The sequence below is a fragment of the Falco cherrug genome, chromosome 18 (assembly GCF_023634085.1).
Source record: "Falco cherrug isolate bFalChe1 chromosome 18, bFalChe1.pri, whole genome shotgun sequence".
In the NCBI taxonomy this organism is placed as follows: domain Eukaryota; kingdom Metazoa; phylum Chordata; class Aves; order Falconiformes; family Falconidae; genus Falco; species Falco cherrug.
This window is the reverse complement of record NC_073714.1, coordinates 3987094-4005333: the sequence shown is the minus strand read 5'-3', so window position 1 is coordinate 4005333 and position 18240 is coordinate 3987094. Positions and strand designations below refer to the sequence as shown.

Genomic DNA, 18240 nt, shown 5'->3' with positions numbered 1-18240 from the left:
AGTTATATTAGTAATACGCATTACACAGTAGTATATATATTATTACATTCATTTATAAACCAGTAAATAAATCTATAATAAACTTACTGGACAATTTTTTCTGCCACAGCAAACAAAAGTTCACACTTCTAGTGTAAGTGTTATTAACTGTTTCTGTCTCAGAGATGTGTTGAAAGTTCTGATGTTTTGAACACTGCAATCCGAAATTGTAGATTCAGCCTTGCCCCTTAGATTTTGCCAAATCTCCAGGCATTTGGGGATAGATTGGGAGCTACCGACAGAAGGGCTGTGAGCTTTCTTTAAGGATAGAATGGTGCTGATTAATCATCCGCGTGCGGTGGTGATCGCAATAATCACCTCAGGTGCAGAACTGGCATTTTAGGAGTGAAGCTTGATTTAAGGCAAGAGCCTGATTATCGGTGTGTCTTTTATTTTGTTTAGCCACTTACAGCGAAGCAGAGTGATTTTAAAATGGATGTGAGGTGCTGCTGGAGAGAAGCGAGAGCTTCCCATCCCCTTGCATCGCTTTGCAGCGGTGGGGGTGATGGATCTGAGGGCAGAATAACTTCTTGCCACCCCCGGTGCAGGTTTTGCACCCCGAGCATCTTGCTTTGCCTTCGGTTGCTCCGAGGGATGCTGAGCTGGATGCACGTACAAACCCTTCGTGCAGCTTTTCTTGCCGCTGAGCAACTGCGGGGCTCCCTTCAGCATCTGTGTTTTAGGGATCATTTGTTCTGGTCTGTGGAAGGGTATGCTCTGCTTTGGCAGTACTACAGTGTTTTCACAGGGCATGTGGAAGTGTAAAATACTCCTACACAAGAGTAAATGTAGACCAGGTGCATTGTCTGGCCTCCGAGCTTGCTCTGAGATGTGCTAGGGCAAACACTGTGTAACTTCGTGAGTAATGCTGGGTTTGAGCCGTCTCTGCAAGTGTGTGAGAGCCCCCAGAGCAGGATTTAGTGGAAGGAAGAGGGCTAGGGAGAGGAAAAGGGCATCTCGTCTGCCAGAGTCCTGATAGCTACCCCCAAACCCCTCCTCTGCTGGAGGACCGGAGTGCAGGGGTTCTGGTGAGCTGCAGCAAGGTTACCGTATCACGAGTCAATTTTAATCTCCCACTTGCTATCAGAAGAAGGCTAATTCTAGCTAGCACTCTGCTCTGACAAAGGATACCTTTCCAGATGGACCTTCTACCTCCTCTGAGCGCCTGGGGAGCTGAGCCTTCCTGGGACAGAGCTGCGACCTGACACTCCTGGGACAGGAATGTTTTTTGGTAACATTTGGTTCCTGGGGACGCTACAGCTTGGAGCCAGAGCGAGCTGATTTTCTGTAAGAAAAGTCACATACCAGACCGTGTCGCCGTCCCGGGTTATGAAAGAGCACTTCAGGCAAGGGACTAAAGAAGAATCTTCGTGAAGGGTTTGGACACAGCCCTGCCAAGGTGTTTGTTTCAGTCACAGGGAGCATCAGAGAGGAGCTGTGCAATTCAATTTATGTCGGTGGCTTTTTAGTTCTGTAAAGATAAAGCTTAGTCCAAAAGGCAGTTTAGTGTTTGAAATGTTGCATGAATGGAAATAAGCGGTGCGTTCTTGGACTGCATCTTTGCCTTACAAAAATAATTAAGAAAAATAACTGTGAACAACTGGTTTTCAAAATGAGTGGCTGCTATCCAAGCATTTATCTCAGCTCATTCTCTCTGCATGACGCACTTGAAAACCATGTGCTGACCCCACCAATCTCCTAAGATAATGTTCTTAATAAGCTGTGCTTTCGAACGGTATATAAAGGAGAGTGACTTTATGAATAGACACAACATCCCAACAAACAGCTGGCATTAAGAAGGGAATGTGATGTGGCGAAGGTCTTGGGTAGACTTGAAAGGGAATGGGATGTAATTTCCTTTTGTGAGTTGAGAAGCATTTGATGTTTCTGCCCATGCTTCAGCGATTCCGTAATCATCTGATTGTAGCTTCTTCCCCCGGAGGTGGTCAAGGAGGTGTCTGCAAGGTCCCAGCTGACAGGAAACCAGCTTCAGACTTTTTGAAACCCCTTAGTAATTGTGCAACGTCTCAGTGAGCAGATTACATATTTGAGAAAAGGGGGGAGTGTAAACTGGATGACAAGTTTGTCTCAATGTTTAGTAACTGTTGGTAGTTCTAACTCAAATGCTATCTGCTCAGTTAAAAGAAGGAAGCAGGAAAGGGTGAAATGCACCCCTACGGAGGAGGGTCTGCACAAACCCTGTCTGTCTGAGATTAAACTGGGTATTAAAAGTGAAGTGATAGTTGTATGCTGGGGCACTAGAGCGAGCGCAGGGAAAACCAGGGTTCGAATCGCTGCTCTGCTTCTGCCTTGTCTGAATGTTTGTTCACTTTGAACCAGGTTTGCAAAGGTACTGATGCACCCAACAAGAAGTTTCAGGAGCATGTGAGCAACGTAGCTATCTCTTTCCCCTGCACTTAAATAGATCTCTGTTCAGCCGTGACACTAAAGGCACCCACACAACTACTGCAGGCAGAGATAAGCAGTTGGGAGATGTAATTTTGCTCTCCCATGTGTCTCCGTTTGTTCCCTTCTGCTTTCCCCCCATCCAACCCTGGGATAGCTTCGGCAAAGAGCTTTCCAGCTCCACCTCTTAGCCCCACAGCTGAATCCTGGTCCTCCTGGGAGCACCTTCAGGGACCGAACGTGATAATCCACACACAGCTGCCTCCAGACCGACCGTGGGTCTATTGGATCAGCTCAGATAGCAACCTGCCTTCCACCTCCCTCCGTTTTCTTCTCCACCAAGCTCCCACCCCAGTCAGCTGCAGGTTAGTTTTTCTCCGACATACAAAGCCAACCACAGGGCTCTGCAGCCTGCGCTCCTCCCTGCTTCCTCCTCCTATTCACAGCTGCATTCCAGCCTCCCCACAAACCTGCCTCTCCATGCCAGCCCCAAGCCCTTCCCCTCCATTTCCAGAGCTGATCCAAAAGCCGTTGAAGTCAACAGAAGACCTTCTATTGCCTTCCAGGGCCCTTGGATCAGCTCGACGGTTCCTTTTGAAAACCTACTCTTTCCATAAAGCTTTTTCTTCTGCTCGCCTCTGTTGTCACACATTCCCAAAGTTATCCTTTTCCTCAGCTACCAGTCTTCAATGTTTTGTCCTCTTATTTTCTGAGTTTCTGTTGAAGGATATAATCAGATGGCTGGTTTAGACCTATACAGAGTGTTTGGAAAAGTGACCTGCCTTCTAGCTATTAATTACTCAGCTTATGTGCAGCGCTTGGCTACGTTTGTATCGCCAGGGGAATTCATACCGGGTAAAATGCTCTCACCTAAACTGTGACTGAAACTAACTCAGTGAGCACCGGCCGAGTTATTTTTAGTGTGGCTCTAATCAAATCACAGACCGTCATCTGATTCTGACTAGTGAAACCTCATTGCAAACTTTTTACATCTCTGTCATGTTTTTCACCAGGGAGAAGATCGTAGACATATATGGTATGTTAGAAGTATGTTGCTTCCTTCTTCCTTCCCTTTTCTTCAAAATGTAGGACAAAAACACGGTTACTTCATCTTCCTTCTGTATCCCTCTCTGTTGGTTGCATGCGTTTTGCTTAATTCTCCTGCACCGCTGCGACGCAGTGTGTACAGCAGCAATCTGGTGCAGGCTGCAGGTAGTTAATTGAAGGTATGGGACCTTCTCACGTATTTCTCAAGAACCACTAACGTTTTACAGCTTCTTAACAGGATTAAGAAGGTTAATGCTTCTCAGAAAACACCTGCAACCCCATTGCTGGCTGTGCTGTGTGTTGTGCAATTGTGTGCACACGTACAGACTGTTTAATGTTCTCCATCTGTACAGCGTGAGCGACAATGTAGATCATTGTGAATTAAGCACTGTGGTCTTAGTTCCTTTTTTTTTTTTTTTTTTACCCTCTCTTTAAGGGTGTTGCTTATTGTATTGTTTCTACTTGTAGTACGTGAGGTCTGGCTCAATTTTGCCAAGGGTCAGGGGATTCTGCGTGCTGCGATGTGGTACGTGGCACGCTTCTCTGCTGGTTGGCATCCATCTGGGACTCCACTTGCTACGCGCAAGGGCAAAGAGCAGCTCAGTTCTTAGAGCTGGGTTTTAGGCAGGAGGAGGCACCACCCAAAGCTGTGAGTAGACCTACTAGGTTGTGTTAGAGCCGTGCATGGCAACGTGTGTGTGCGACAACGAAAGGATCCACACCTTAGACCTCCATGTCCTGAACCTCATCTCTGCCCATCTTCTCCTTCCTTTGCCCCCACGTTGCCTGTGGAAGGTCTTGCACCTGCCTGCCCTGCCTGCTGTCCTGCCGGCACTGCCACAATCAGGCCTTTCAGCTCCACTCCTTTCCTCGTGGGGAATTTGGCGAGAGCTGGCGAGACACACGGCTTTTTTTCTGGCAAGCAAGAAACGGGAAGCAGAACTATTTTACCTGGATGACCTGCCGTAGTGTCTCCAGCCTGATGGACTCCAATTGCTTCCCACACACATAGGGCACATTTTATTGAGTCATCTTACCTCTGCGCTTGAGGCAAGAACACGAACAAAGAAGTAACTGTCCAACCTGAGCTACCTCCGCAGCAGGAGATTTTTCCTGGCGTAGGAAACCTGACAGAGTTACTGACAAAGAGCTCCCAGTGTGGACAGGGCTACCCACCAGCTGAGCTCCGCTTTGGACCAGCAGGGGAAACACGTGTTCTGCTGGAGTAAAACGAGCCCTACAGGTACGGTACGATTGTGTCTACACCAGGATGCCATGTCTGGCACAAGGGTGTTTTCTTTACCCCAGTCTCCATCCTTATGTGACACAGAGTGCACACTACAAAGAGCCTGGGCTTCTACAGTGACCGCAGCTCCTCTAGCCTAAGAGGAGCTCTTGGCCCAGTCTACTGCCTCAAAAAAGTTGTGGGTTTTGCTGTCCATCTTCAGTAGCTGCCTTTTGCTTCTTAAGGCCCTGGTCCTGCCAAAGAAGAACTCCCCCAAAACACCTTTAGATCGCTCCAGCCTCCAACATCCAGACTTTGTATTCTGCTGGCTAAGAGAAACGTCTTCAAAAGACAAAAAATCAAAGACATTAGTGACCGCTCTGAACTCCTCCTGGTCTCCACGATCTCAACAGCATAACAGTGAGCAGTCGGGTGGGCACCCACTTCACGTGAAGCTGTTTCCCAGCCCACTTAGGGCACACAGAAAGCAGAGCCGTGCAGAAACACGGCAGCAGAGGACCCCGCAGCCCTGTTTGATCATACCCTGAGGGACACCTTGACCTGGAGCAAACAAGCACATCCTCATCACAAGATGAAACCTGTGCGCAGAGGTAGCTGAGGACGGGGTGAGCTGCAGGTTTGCTCTGTACCTCACCTTGCCATAACCTAGCCGTATGGGCATGCTTTTTTAAGCCCAGTGAAAAGGGAGGTTCGTGAGAAGCAGTTGCCACTTGTCTTCTGCTGACTTCCCTGTGGAAATGCTTGCTGTGATGACTGCATCCCAAAGTGACGTCTGCCTTTTGTTTCCTCTGTTAACCGCTTCCTCCTTTTGCTTCCAGCTGCTTGTGAGTCTCAGCCCAGGAGAACAACAGCGGCTTTGTGTTATTCCCTCGGTTACCCCTGGAGCCTTGGAGGGGCTGGCTGCTCAGAGATGATCTCTACCCACAAGGGTGAAGAGGCAGCTCTCCCTGCTCCCTCTTGACTGTAGCCTTCAATAATTATCCACAGCTTTTCTAATCTTCTTTTAAACCTGTCTCTGAAGCAACAGACGTGGCTGTGAGTAGTCCCAGATAGGCTTTGACACAATCCTTTCAGGATCAAAGGGCCACGGAGCAGGTGCAAATGCAGTTGAGTCCCTCTTACACCTCCTCCTTATTACTAAGAACCAACCCTCAACAGTCTTAATAATACCTAGCATTTCCATAATGCTTTTCATGAGCAGGTCTAGAAACATTCTGACAATAAGGTTGGTATTTCCCCATCCCACAGGTGGGGAAACCCGTGATGTACAAATTGGTTGGGTTGCTGCAAGCATCCCTCCAGTCTGGTGGCAACCTTCTGGACCAGACATGTTTGTGTGAAACTGAGCTGGCAATGAGCTATCACACCTTGTGAGGGAATATGGACAGTGTTTACACTCAGGGCCAGATGTCAGTCATCTGTTTTTTCATATTGTTTTGATGTGAGCAACTATAATGAAAGTGAAAAAGCAAAAAGAAACCCAGCTCAACCCCACCAATGAGCTGGAGCATCTGTGGATACTTTGGCTCCAGGGGATTGCAATGCTTAAACATGTTTTGTTACTTCCAGTGTTGTCTTCATTAAACAGGCCTTGAAGGTGATTAGTTGGTGTTGCTGACGGCAGGCAACCCCTAGGCAGCCTAACAGGACAGATCAAAGGATTGAACGACACTGTTTCCTTAAAGATGGATATCTGTTCTGCCTTCGCCCTTACTCGAATCATCTCGTTTGACTTATCTAAACCGCTCTGCATGCTTCGGCTGCTTTCAGGCAGCACCTGAGCCTTCCCTTAGGCATGAGCATGTCAATGAAGTTCTTGACATGCTGTGCTAAGTTGGGGATTTTGGGTCCCTTTGCATTTCTGGTAGGGTGTATGAAGGGTGTTGCTTCCAGTCCTGGTACTGAACGGTCAAACACGCCTTTCCATGATATTTAGGCTGGGATGACTCCACCGGAGCCATAGCCATCTTGGGGCACCAGACAGCTGGGGACTGAAAACCCTTGCTCCTGGGTGTATATACAGTACAAGCAGTGAGGAAGGTGCCAGAAGGTCTCTGTGATATGTGGAGGTGGGTCCTTCTCCTGAGATGGGGGAACGGCTCATAACAAGAGCAAGATCACGACTGTAAATTGCTCTTACTGGGGCCTCATCCTGGTATCCATGAGGCACAGAGTGCCTGCCAGCTTGCATGATGAGTCTCGGTACATTTACTGCTTTCCCTAAAGTCTTGATCCCTGGACGTATGTGAATGGTTCTATTAGTTTATTATTTTTGTATTATTTATTTTAATTAAACAGAAAGCCATTTTCTAGGTCTCGGGGATCTAGAGAAATGCATGAAAACATGAACCTGAGCAAAGTAAAACTGAGAAAGCAAATAAAAAGATATCCAAATGCATTAATTTTTATGGGTTTTTTTTTTAAATCTCCTTGTCTCTTTATTATTTTTTAGGTCTGGCTGACGGTTTTGCATGCTTGTGGTTGGCAGTCCTGATCTGAGCCATTCCCTTTACTGAAGAGGCTGTGACGTGCGGAATTAGACTCTATAACTCGAAAGTTATAAAGTAGGTATGTTTATTGCGCGCAGATGCACGGGGGATCGCTCCTCCACAAGCGTGCATACCCGAAGTGACGAACCATCTCACATTTATACAATGAACAAATGAATATTCAATTAATGCCTATACATATTTGTTACCTAAACCCCGCTTCGTATGTTAATTAGCTTATCAGTCCGTTTCCTGGAATGTGGTGGTCTTGCAGGTTTGTAGGTGATTCATGTTCTTGTGACCATCCGATCTTCTTCAGGTGATTCATGTCCTTGTGACCACCCAATCTTTTCCAGCAAGGAGACTTAGCACTCCCTCCCTCTAGATAGCATTTGAATGTCTCTCATCTTTTCTTATTCTCTTTTAAATAGCCCCTTTGTTAGAGGAAGAAGGGCAGGCGTCTCCCCTTTGTTAGAGGAAGAGGGGCAGGCGTCTCCTCAAAACTGTGGTTGTCACCGCACCCATGACTAGTCACCATACCCACATTCCTTAAGCAGACACATACAATCACAATCCATGTCCATTATCCCCATTTCACATTATTTCTCCATATCAATCCCCCCTTTTCTATTAAATTAAGTAAATTCTTTTACTTAAGCAGCCTTCCCGAATGATATAAAGCATCATACATAAGTATTACTCTTTTAAACATTCTCCAAATCCACAAATATAACATAATGGTTAGTATTAAGGAAATTCCTAAACTGATCAATAAGATCACAATGGGGTGTACCATAGTGTTAAGAATTCCTGTTGCAGAGGGTGACCAGCCAAAGAGAGTATCCCACCAATTATGGTTTCCATCCTGTTCTACCTTTTTTAAAACTTTCTTGATCCCCTCTACATCATGATGGATCATAAGAAGAGTTTCATGTCCCTTTTCTTTGGTTTCTTCCAGTATACGTTGTAAATCTGCATGTTTTAATAGTTCTTTTATACTGCTTATATTTAGTCCTATGGGGGTAGGAATTATTATCTGTGATAGGGTAAAACTGGATTTTAAGAATTGATGAGACACTACTGGGGCTGAGTAACTAAAATCGCATCCTGTGATAGTAGTAAAATTACAAATACAATAATTTGAATACTGTGCAGTCTCTTTTACCTCCCCATCTATGGTTATTGTGTTACACTTAGTTCTCAAACACGCACATCCCTTCCCTGCATATATAATTACTGTTTTCAAGTTTGCATTTGGTCAGGCCTCGAAATGACATATTTTCTGATCTGTATCTAAACAAGTATCCTGAGCCATTATAGTATTGCTTTCACAGAGGAAGCCCTGCTGTTCTCGCATAATACAAGATTCTAAATCTACTGTTTGCCACTTGTCGCCTGTCTTTCTGGCCCATGTTCTATGTTCAAAAGGGTATAGGAGCACCCCATTATGGTTAATTCCAAGGGCTACAATGGGGTGTATGGTAATTATTACTGCATTATGTATGGTCAACACAAAAGCTGTGATGGTGTGTGTGTTGGGGTCATAGGTAAAGTTCACCATATTCCACCATGACTGGAGTTTTCTTTCTACCTCCGTAGCACTGTCCCAAACCATCTTTCGAATTTCTGTAGGAAATATGCCTTCCTCTCCTTCTCTTATTATGGATGCAGCTATTGATTGCATCCACATTTGGGCTTGGATGCAACTTAGAGCCAGGGCGACGTCATCCTGTAAACCACCTAATGCCTTAGTGATGAGTTGATGATCTTCCATGTTTATTTGTTCCCACCTGGGGAGTACCTTCGATATCAACCATTGATGTGCCCCTAATGCCAATAATGAAGATTTTAGTGGTTGTTGTAGTTTTGATAGATCGGCCGTGGTGGCGGCTAGTTTATTCATTATCACCTCTGAGTCTATGGAATTTAATACTCCGAGTCCTGTTCCCAACATTCCAGTTACATCTCTCACTATTCTGTTTCGATAAATACTTCCCCTTTTTCTTAACCAAGTTGTCCATCCCTCATAAGAGGTTCGTAAGAAGGGGGAACAGGATGGCTTAACATCAGAAACATTGACTTGTATTTTTAACTCTATTCTTTTGAGAGACCATTCTGGGTTAAACAACATTTGTTGCTGACCTGTATTTCTGATTACATATGGTCCAATTGTATAAATCTTTGGATCTGGTTTAGTTAATTTAAGATCAAGTGTTAATGGGGTTGTTGTAACTGTGGTGGTGGTAGGAACAGTGGTTAGCATGATTGTTATTTTGATCTTATAAGTCAGAGCTGTTCTTGGGGATTCCTTTCCTAGGCATATTATAAAGATGGGCTCGGTTAAGGTAAAATTGTGCCAACATTCCCGTGAATTAAAGCACACGGTTGTATTTAGAAGGGTAAATTCCTTATCTACCTTTCTGACATTAATCTGGGTGTCTCCCGAAATCTTGGTGTTATCCTTTTCATTATATGTTTGACATCCTACTTTTATCTTATCTCCTAATTTTCCCCATAATCGGTCGACTTTGTGTACATCCTCCCGATCCCATTGATTCCTTTGGTACACCTCATTTTCAGAAAAAACCACCATAGCTAGTTTCGTCTTTGAGTCCACCTTTCCCATTATTCCAGTGTGTTTTTTCTGAGCATGATTCCAAGGCCAATTATCAGGCTCTTGGTTGTAGGCAAGAGAGAGGGTACAAAAAACCACAAATGGTTTAAACCCACTATTGATCATTTTAAGAATCTAAACGTTAAAATCTGTTTTGATCAAAAATATCTTTGTTTGAGTTGGGGCTTACTAATAACAAGTTGGGCGAGCCTGGCCACTGGCTCAGTCCCCGACTCTTGTTCTATATTGTTTGTTGTGGTGCCCTTCCCATATGGTGAATCCGCAACTGCTCAGGTTCACTTACTTGCCACCCACATTGTTCCCATTTGTCCGAGTAAATTTGAGTTTCAGTTCTTTTTTATCTGGGGTTACTTTCCAAGAAGTTGCAGGGGCTTTCTTAATCCGGGTATGGTGAATTCAAGAATTCTGTCCCTCAACCTTGATTGCAGTGTAGGTGGTGAGTAGGACTTGAAAAGGTCCGGTCCACTGTGGTTCCAGGGTTTTATCTGCAAAACACTTAACGTATACATAGTCTCCTGGTTGTATATCGTGAACAGGTCCATCCAGACCCCTACTGCGTGTTCCCATCATATGCTTCTCAATTCTTATTAATTGTTTGTTTAGTGCCACCATATAGGAAGTCATTGTTTCTTCACCAATCTGTGAAGACATCCCCTTTTGTACCCCATAGAGTCGTTCATATAAAATTTCAAATGGGCTAAGCCCCTCTTTTGCTCTCGGCCTAGTTCGAATTCGTGTAAGAGCTAATGGCAAAGACTGGGGCCAAGTTAGATTTGTTTCTTGGCCTAACTTGACAATCTGTTGTTTGATTAGATGATTCATCTTTTCCACCTGGCCACTCAATTGTGGTCGGTATGAGGTATGTAATTGCCAATCTATTCCTAGATGGTGGCTGATCTGTTGCACTATTCTGGACACAAAATGTGGTCCTCTATCCGAGGACATTACCGCTGGGACTCCAAGCCTAGGTATTATCTCTTGGAGTAGTATTTTGGTCACTTCGCGGGCTTAAGCAGTTCTGCATGGGAAGGCTTCTGGCCAACCTGAAAAGGTATCCATTAGTACCAATATCGATACCCCCCTTTTCTAGGAAGTTCCGAGAAATCGATCTGCCAATGTTGCCCTGCATAATTCCCTCTGCTAATGTTCCCTAGTTTTATTTTATTTGCTGTATTGGGATTATTGCGTAAACACATTTCACATTGCTGAGTCACCTGTTTTATTACAGTATACAAGTTTCGCCCTTTCAATTTCTGATTTAGACTTTTATATAAAGTATCAGCTCCCCAATGAGTCTTATTAATAATAGGGCTGTGGTCCATATTAAATTGGATGGTACCACTATACAACCATCCCTTAAATAAATCCATCTTACTTAATTTTATTTTATAATTCATGTCCTGAATTACCTTTAAGTTTTCTTTAGAATAGTTTGGCTCTTGATCTGTACTTACAGTTTGGATTTTATCATCTGGTATTAAGGATAATTCCTCCTTTCCTACCTCCTCTGTTACTCGTCTGGCCTCATGGTCGGCCAGGCGGTTTCCAATTTCCAAATCAGTGCCTCAGAGTGGGCCATGCCTCACATCAAGGTCTGGCATGGCATATGTTCCCACCGCTCAACGCCTACTGGGTTGCAGCCAACAGCGGAGCTCAAGATTCTTCTTGGTGGCAAACACAGAGGCCAACCCAGTCTTGCCCTTGACTATGGTAGGAGGCACCTGACCAACCTTATTCCTTGTACTTCGTTGTCAATGCAGTTTCATCTGCACATCCCATAACAAGTCACTGTCATGGCAAAACACACAGATTTACATTAGTAGAACTACTACAGAGTGTATTTTATTTCACTTTTTCTGCCAATATCCCCACAGCCTTGCTGACCAAGGGATATTGTTTTTATCTGAACTGAGCAAGCCTCCCCCTTATCATTTTACTGTATCAGGTAAAGCATTTTTCACTTTTCCTGGAATTTATTTTCAGATACACCTGGTTAAAAATTTCTCTTACTTCAGGGAGGTCCTCTTTTCCTCTTTTCTGCTGAATTAAAGATAAGCTCAATATTTCAATTACTTGATCATATTTAACTTTTAATTTCATTTCCCCTTCTTTAAACGTCTAGATGTTCTAATAAATCTCATCCCAACAAAGATTTTAGTGAATTTGGCATTCTTATTTGTTTTTTTAGTTTGTACTTTAAAGGTTTCAGGATGTTTTCCTGGTGGCCAGCAGCTCCCACAACTGTAACAATTTTTTTTTTTATTTTTTATTATTTTTTTTTTTTTTTACTGAAGTTTAACAAGTAAGTTGGTTTTGTATTCACTAAAATTCCACCTCATACCCATTCCCTGCCCTAGAGGGGCCGTTACCGGTCCTGTTGTACTGCAAATGCTGCAGCAATTGGGGTGACATTGTCAGGTCCTTCTGCTCAATTGTCAGCAAGAGCAACCCCTCCTCCTCACCAGCAGAAGGGTTCGGGGCAGGAGATGCTGTTCCTGCTCTGCAGGTTACACAAGCCTGCCTCTGCAGCAGCACTTCTGTTTTAACTCTTTCTTACCCTGAATGCAAATCTGCTACTTGTTGCTTTAAGTCTGTTGTTATTACGTATCATGCCGTTGCAGGCAAACAGAAAACATCCTGCCATGCATTCCAGCATGATTCAGTCGCACCTTCGAGGGGGTACAGGGGTTTGTACAAACTCACCCCAATACTTCAACACTTTCACAGGGTCTTTGATTCTTCACACACACACGCATGCCTCAGGTTTTACATACATCAGTACAAGTTTTTATATCTTACAACGTGTTTCATTCTGGTTGCTCCACAGAAGGAACCGCAACCTGAGCTTTTTAACACAAAAATTTCAACAAGAACATCCTTTTCTAGAGCCACAATCAAAGATCAGGTGATGTTAATCGCGCACTCTTTCTAGTGCTAGTACCATAGGATCCCGAGGGGGTACTAATCCACAGTCCTTTTGCCACTCAGGTTTGTCCTGGAGGACAAAGAACATGTCTGCATATAATACTTCATCCCATTTTCCCTCTGTCCTCAGAAACAACATTAATTGAAGGAGAGTGTTATAATCTAACGTTCCTCCCTCCTGAGGCCATTTCGCATCGCTCTCCAATTTATACAAAGGCCACCACTGATTACAATATTTAACCAATTTCCTTCTATTTTCGGTACCACCCTGTCCTACGATATCACTCCAATGTTTTAATATACAACCCAAAGGCGATTTTTCACAGGGCTTACTCCTTCCATTTCCCATTTTGCAATTTTAATTACTTTGTTTTTCTCCGGCCGCCTTAGCCACCCAAGGTTGGAAACGCGGATAGAGCTTTTTACTCGTTTTGCACTCAAACGCCTGTCTCAAGCACTCTTGCACTCACACTTAGTCAAAATAATTAAGCTATACACGGAAAATCAAAATGCGCATCTCAATCACACCATTCACACTCTCCGGGCAGCCCGCAGTCACACAAGCAGTATGTTATACGGTACCGTGCACTTATGTACAAACTCTTAGGAACACTAACAGTTCACAAAGTATGCATTTCAATGAACAATTGCCAATAAACAAACAACAAACAAAACCCAATTTTTCCTGGTCTTAAGCAGAGTGTTAAGTTTTCCGCTATTTGCCACAAATTACCAGAATGTTAATATTTTTCAACATACATTTCATAACTCCGAGTTTTGAACATATAACAAGACAACACATAGAACAAACAAGACACAGAGCGCTATTTCAGTTGTTACATTCCAGGAATTCCCCAATTCTTAAGACAACCTAAAGGAAGTTTTTAGCTTCCTCTTTTTCCTACGCAAAAGTTTCCCTTTTACTTTTGCTGTGAGGTCCCTCTTGTTCCTGTGAGATTCCGCCTTATTCCGTCCCGCCCCCCGCTTTCCGTCACGAGGCCTCCGGGCTTTTAGGAATGGCAGTAACCTCGGGTTTGCTCGATCTGCCCTCAAGATCGCTAGCGGCCACCCCTTGGTCAGCAAACCCCCTCCCAAGGTACCTTTCCTCCTGGGGACTACGCTGCGCGCCGGACGTCTCCGTGCGTCTCACCAGCCGCCCCGTTACTAAACATACCGTTTTATCCGTGGATCCAGGGGTTTCTTTTCTGCTCCCGGGTGAACAGCTGAGAAGAGGAGGCTCCTCCGAGGAAATCTCCCGGGGCGCGCCTAGGAGCGTCCGCTCCGCAGCTGGTCCCTCAGCCGAGCAGAAATCCTCCTGCCTGGCTCGCCAAACTGACGTGCGGAATTAGACTCTATAACTCGAAAGTTATAAAGTAGGTATGTTTATTGCGCGCAGATGCACGGGGGATCGCTCCTCCACAAGCGTGCATACCCGAAGTGACGAACCATCTCACATTTATACAATGAACAAATGAATATTCAATTAATGCCTATACATATTTGTTACCTAAACCCCGCTTCGTATGTTAATTAGCTTATCAGTCCGTTTCCTGGAATGTGGTGGTCTTGCAGGTTTGTAGGTGATTCATGTTCTTGTGACCATCCGATCTTCTTCAGGTGATTCATGTCCTTGTGACCACCCAATCTTTTCCAGCAAGGAGACTTAGCACTCCCTCCCTCTAGATAGCATTTGAATGTCTCTCATCTTTTCTTATTCTCTTTTAAATAGCCCCTTTGTTAGAGGAAGAAGGGCAGGCGTCTCCCCTTTGTTAGAGGAAGAGGGGCAGGCGTCTCCTCAAAACTGTGGTTGTCACCGCACCCATGACTAGTCACCATACCCACATTCCTTAAGCAGACACATACAATCACAATCCATGTCCATTATCCCCATTTCACATTATTTCTCCATATCAGCTGCAAGCTGTTGAAAGACAGAAAGTAAATTAAAGCATGGATTTAATCCTGCTTTACAGATGTAGTGCTTCGGAGAGTTTGGGGCTAAGGACCCAGGCTCTCGTAGGAAGTCTGTAGTGGCATAAAGAGCCAATTTCAGATCTTCTAAGTCTCAGTCTGCTCTGCTGTGAAGTAGCCTACAGTCTTCACTAACGATGCTATGATGCTGTGTTGTTTCTGAGCAGCTCAGAGTAAGCTATTTCTAAAAATAAATTTAAAAAAAGAATTGCAAGTAGACCTTGAGTGGGTATAAATGAGTAGAGCTTCAATAATGTGGTGTCCTGGTTTCAGCTGGGATAGAGGAGAGGTCGGTTGTAAAAGGAGGGTTCCTGGAACCAAAATGCCATTCTTTTTTAAAAAGTGGTCCCTGCCTCCCAGCGCCCCTCACCTTGTGATCAGAAATTCGTTTTGTGTGGCTGGTGTTTCTCCTGCCACCCTGTGAGAAGGACAAGCACCCAGCACAGAAGGGAAGGAACAAAAGCAAGGTCTAGTGTGGCTGTTTACTCACTCCATGCACTGTTGTCTTCAATCAGATAAGCCTGTAGCCATAGGGTGGAATGTTTCCAGATCCAAATCAGCCAGAAAGAAAAAAAAAAACCCCAAAAAAAAAAAAAAACCCAGACACCAGACCTCTCGAGTTTCCTCTGTCCCAGGTATGTACCTTGCCCCATCAAGTCATATGACAGGGAACTGGCTGTGATTTCCATGCAGAGAGTGCCTTCTAGTTTCGTCCTGCTCAAAGGTGTGCCTCCTACTGCAGGGAGATTTTCCTCCACGGCATTCTCCCCACTTAGGGCAAACCGGTGAGGAGGCGTGAAGGAATCGGGTATCGGCAAGAAAAACCGCACCTGCCATAGAGTAGGTAGGTTGTTGCTCCAAAGCTGCCAAGCCATGAGCGACAGGAGGGCTACAGGAGCCAGGAGCCAGCCCTGTGAGTGATACTTCGCTGGCCGGGACCTGGCAAACCCCTGTCTTGGCTCCCCAGAGCCACTTCTCCAACCAGAGGCCACAGGTCGGGCCGTTGTCCCAACCTGTCCGCGCTCCCCGTGTAAACATTAGCCAACCCCGAATTTACTGACTTGCATGTATTTTTCTTTTGAAGCTGGCACGCAGCCAGGCTTTAATTGGTGTTGTTCAGCCGCAACTTGTTTACCACTTTTGCCTGATTTCCGTGTGACTTTTGGCCTGTTGGAGTATTTTAATTGGAGGTGAAGTAAAGACTGTTTTAAAATGACATTTGTACGGGGGAAGTTTTAAACCATCCTGTTTAAAGAGCACATACGCTGAGCCAAGCCAAATGGACGCAGATACATTCAAAAGAAAAGGTCCTTTCAAATTGTTACCTGCAAAAGATAAAATTCTGAAAATTAAATCGAGCGAAACAAACTTCCAAACGCATTTTGTTGAAAGTTGGTCGGTTTTATAGAACACTGTGCATTTAGTAGCTATTTTTGAGCTGCTAATCCACGCTTTCCTGCTCTTGTTGCCGTTTTGATCCTGAGAAAACAAGGAAAACTATTTTTAAAGAACAGACCTAGTAAAATACTTCGTAGAGAAGGTAGCAACCAGCAGTAATGTGTGCTGCAGCTCGGCACATCTCCCCAGCACTGTAGGAAATGTCTCGTGTGCCCGTGGCAGTGGTGCCAAGGTTAATGGCAGTAGGCGCTTGCCATGGAGTGACTCTTCTTGTCATGGTCTTGTGTTGTCACAGATCTTGGCTTTGGTTGGCTTTTTATAAGCTACCACTCTTCCTCACCTCATTTATTTGCATTTCTGACCGTATTGATAGGATCAGCAAAGATTCCCCAAATCCCTGCGCTGTATTAACGCGCTGTTAGCAATTAAATAGTGGCGGAGGTACTTAGGTGTTTGCTAATACCATGCAAATACGGGCACAAAACCATCACTGTAAATGAGGGATAAGACCCCAGCAATTCCTTTTCCACTGCCTCACCTCCATTTAAAAGGGGTGACAGCTTTAAATTTTGCACATTTTCAAGAAGTGACCGAAACTTTTCGGTTGGAAAAGACCTTTGAGACCACCAAGTCCAACTGTTAACCCGGGACTGCCACTGACAGGAGAACGACTCATGCATTTTGCACAGTTCTACCTGTTCCCTCTGTGCCACCAGCACAGGCACCACTGTCCCTCAACAGAGTCATTTAAAGGTTTCATGAACATCCTTTGATGGGCATCCAGCACTTGTCTTTCATGTGCAGCCTGTGTGTGTGTTACTCATGTTGGTGTTGCAGCCTTCAGGTGTCCAGGTACGGGCTTCGACTCGTGCAAAAATGCAGGAAGAAAAATATTAAAGCAAAACAAAAGAAACCCTTAAATTCCGCTGCGTATTTGAACATGTGGCCCCTCACCTGAGTCTTCATTTAGAGTCTTGATTTGTGTGTCTAGATAAGAAAGAAGGAGACTGTGCATAGGCACAGAGGAGATTACAAAATCTTTAAATACCCCACCACGTCATCGCTGCTTTGGTGTGTGTGGCAATTTCTCTAGTGGGTTTAGTTAAACATTCCCAAGTTCCTTTCTTAAAATAATTCTGGTAGATATTTTTGAGCTCTGATCTGATGCCTAGGGAAATGAATGTGTTGGGTTTTTTCTCTTTTTTTTTTTTTTTTTTTTTTTTCCAGTCATAAAAATTTGGGAAAGGCATAGTAACCTTGGAAGCTTGCTAAGATACTGATCTGAAGCCAGGCTTTTTTTTTTTTTTTTTTTAAGTTTCATAAAACTTCGGGGAAACATTTTTTTTTAAAATTTTGTTTTCTTCTGAGCATCCTGGCCTTGGTCAGTTCTCTGCAAAAAGTGCCAGAATGCCCCAAGAAAGGCTGATTTTGCAGTATTTCCAAGCTCACTAGTGCCATGAAGTAGTAAAACAGAATTCATGAGAAAGAAACATTGCAAGTTTTCAGAAATAAAATGTTTGGGGATACAATTGCCCAAGTATTCTACTAAATGAACACTGTAACTTTTAATGACTTTGCTCTATAGCTGACAAAAAAATTGAATAAAAAAACTTTATAATGTTTATTTGTCTTGAAGGCACCCAATTTTATGAAAGATTCCAGGGTGAGTCCAATGGGGACAAGAATAGGAGTGGAAAAATATAAAATGAAATTATGTTTTATTGAATTGCAATGGATTCTTACTCTCTACTACATAAATAACTTCTACGACTTTAATCAGTACATCCGTTTGCTTATATTGCCTTTTAAAAGGAAAAAGAAAAAAACAACCCACGTTTTTGTTTTCCTAAGCCTTTTTATGTTCTACCACATGTGATGAAACCGTGTCGGCAAAAAGCTGAGTTACTCTGCGCATTTAATCGTGATGGCTGTCAACAGTCATGAGGATTTGCAGTCGAGGGTCAAGATTTCCTTCCTGTAATCCCTGAGAAATTGGGGCTGCGGCATTAATCCTTCGAGGAGGGTGCTGGGGCTGAGCTAAGGGGGTGACAAGGTTTCAGGAGCAGCTTTTCCACCACATGGGG

The 18240-nt window shown here is 44.2% G+C and overlaps 1 protein-coding gene across 1 annotated transcript in view; it reads left to right on the top strand.

Moving 5' to 3' along the window:
- The window catches only part of ENTPD4 (ectonucleoside triphosphate diphosphohydrolase 4), a 248466-nt gene that overhangs the window by 71649 nt on the left and 158577 nt on the right, over window positions 1-18240 (top strand). The gene's annotated exons all lie outside the window — the stretch shown is intronic.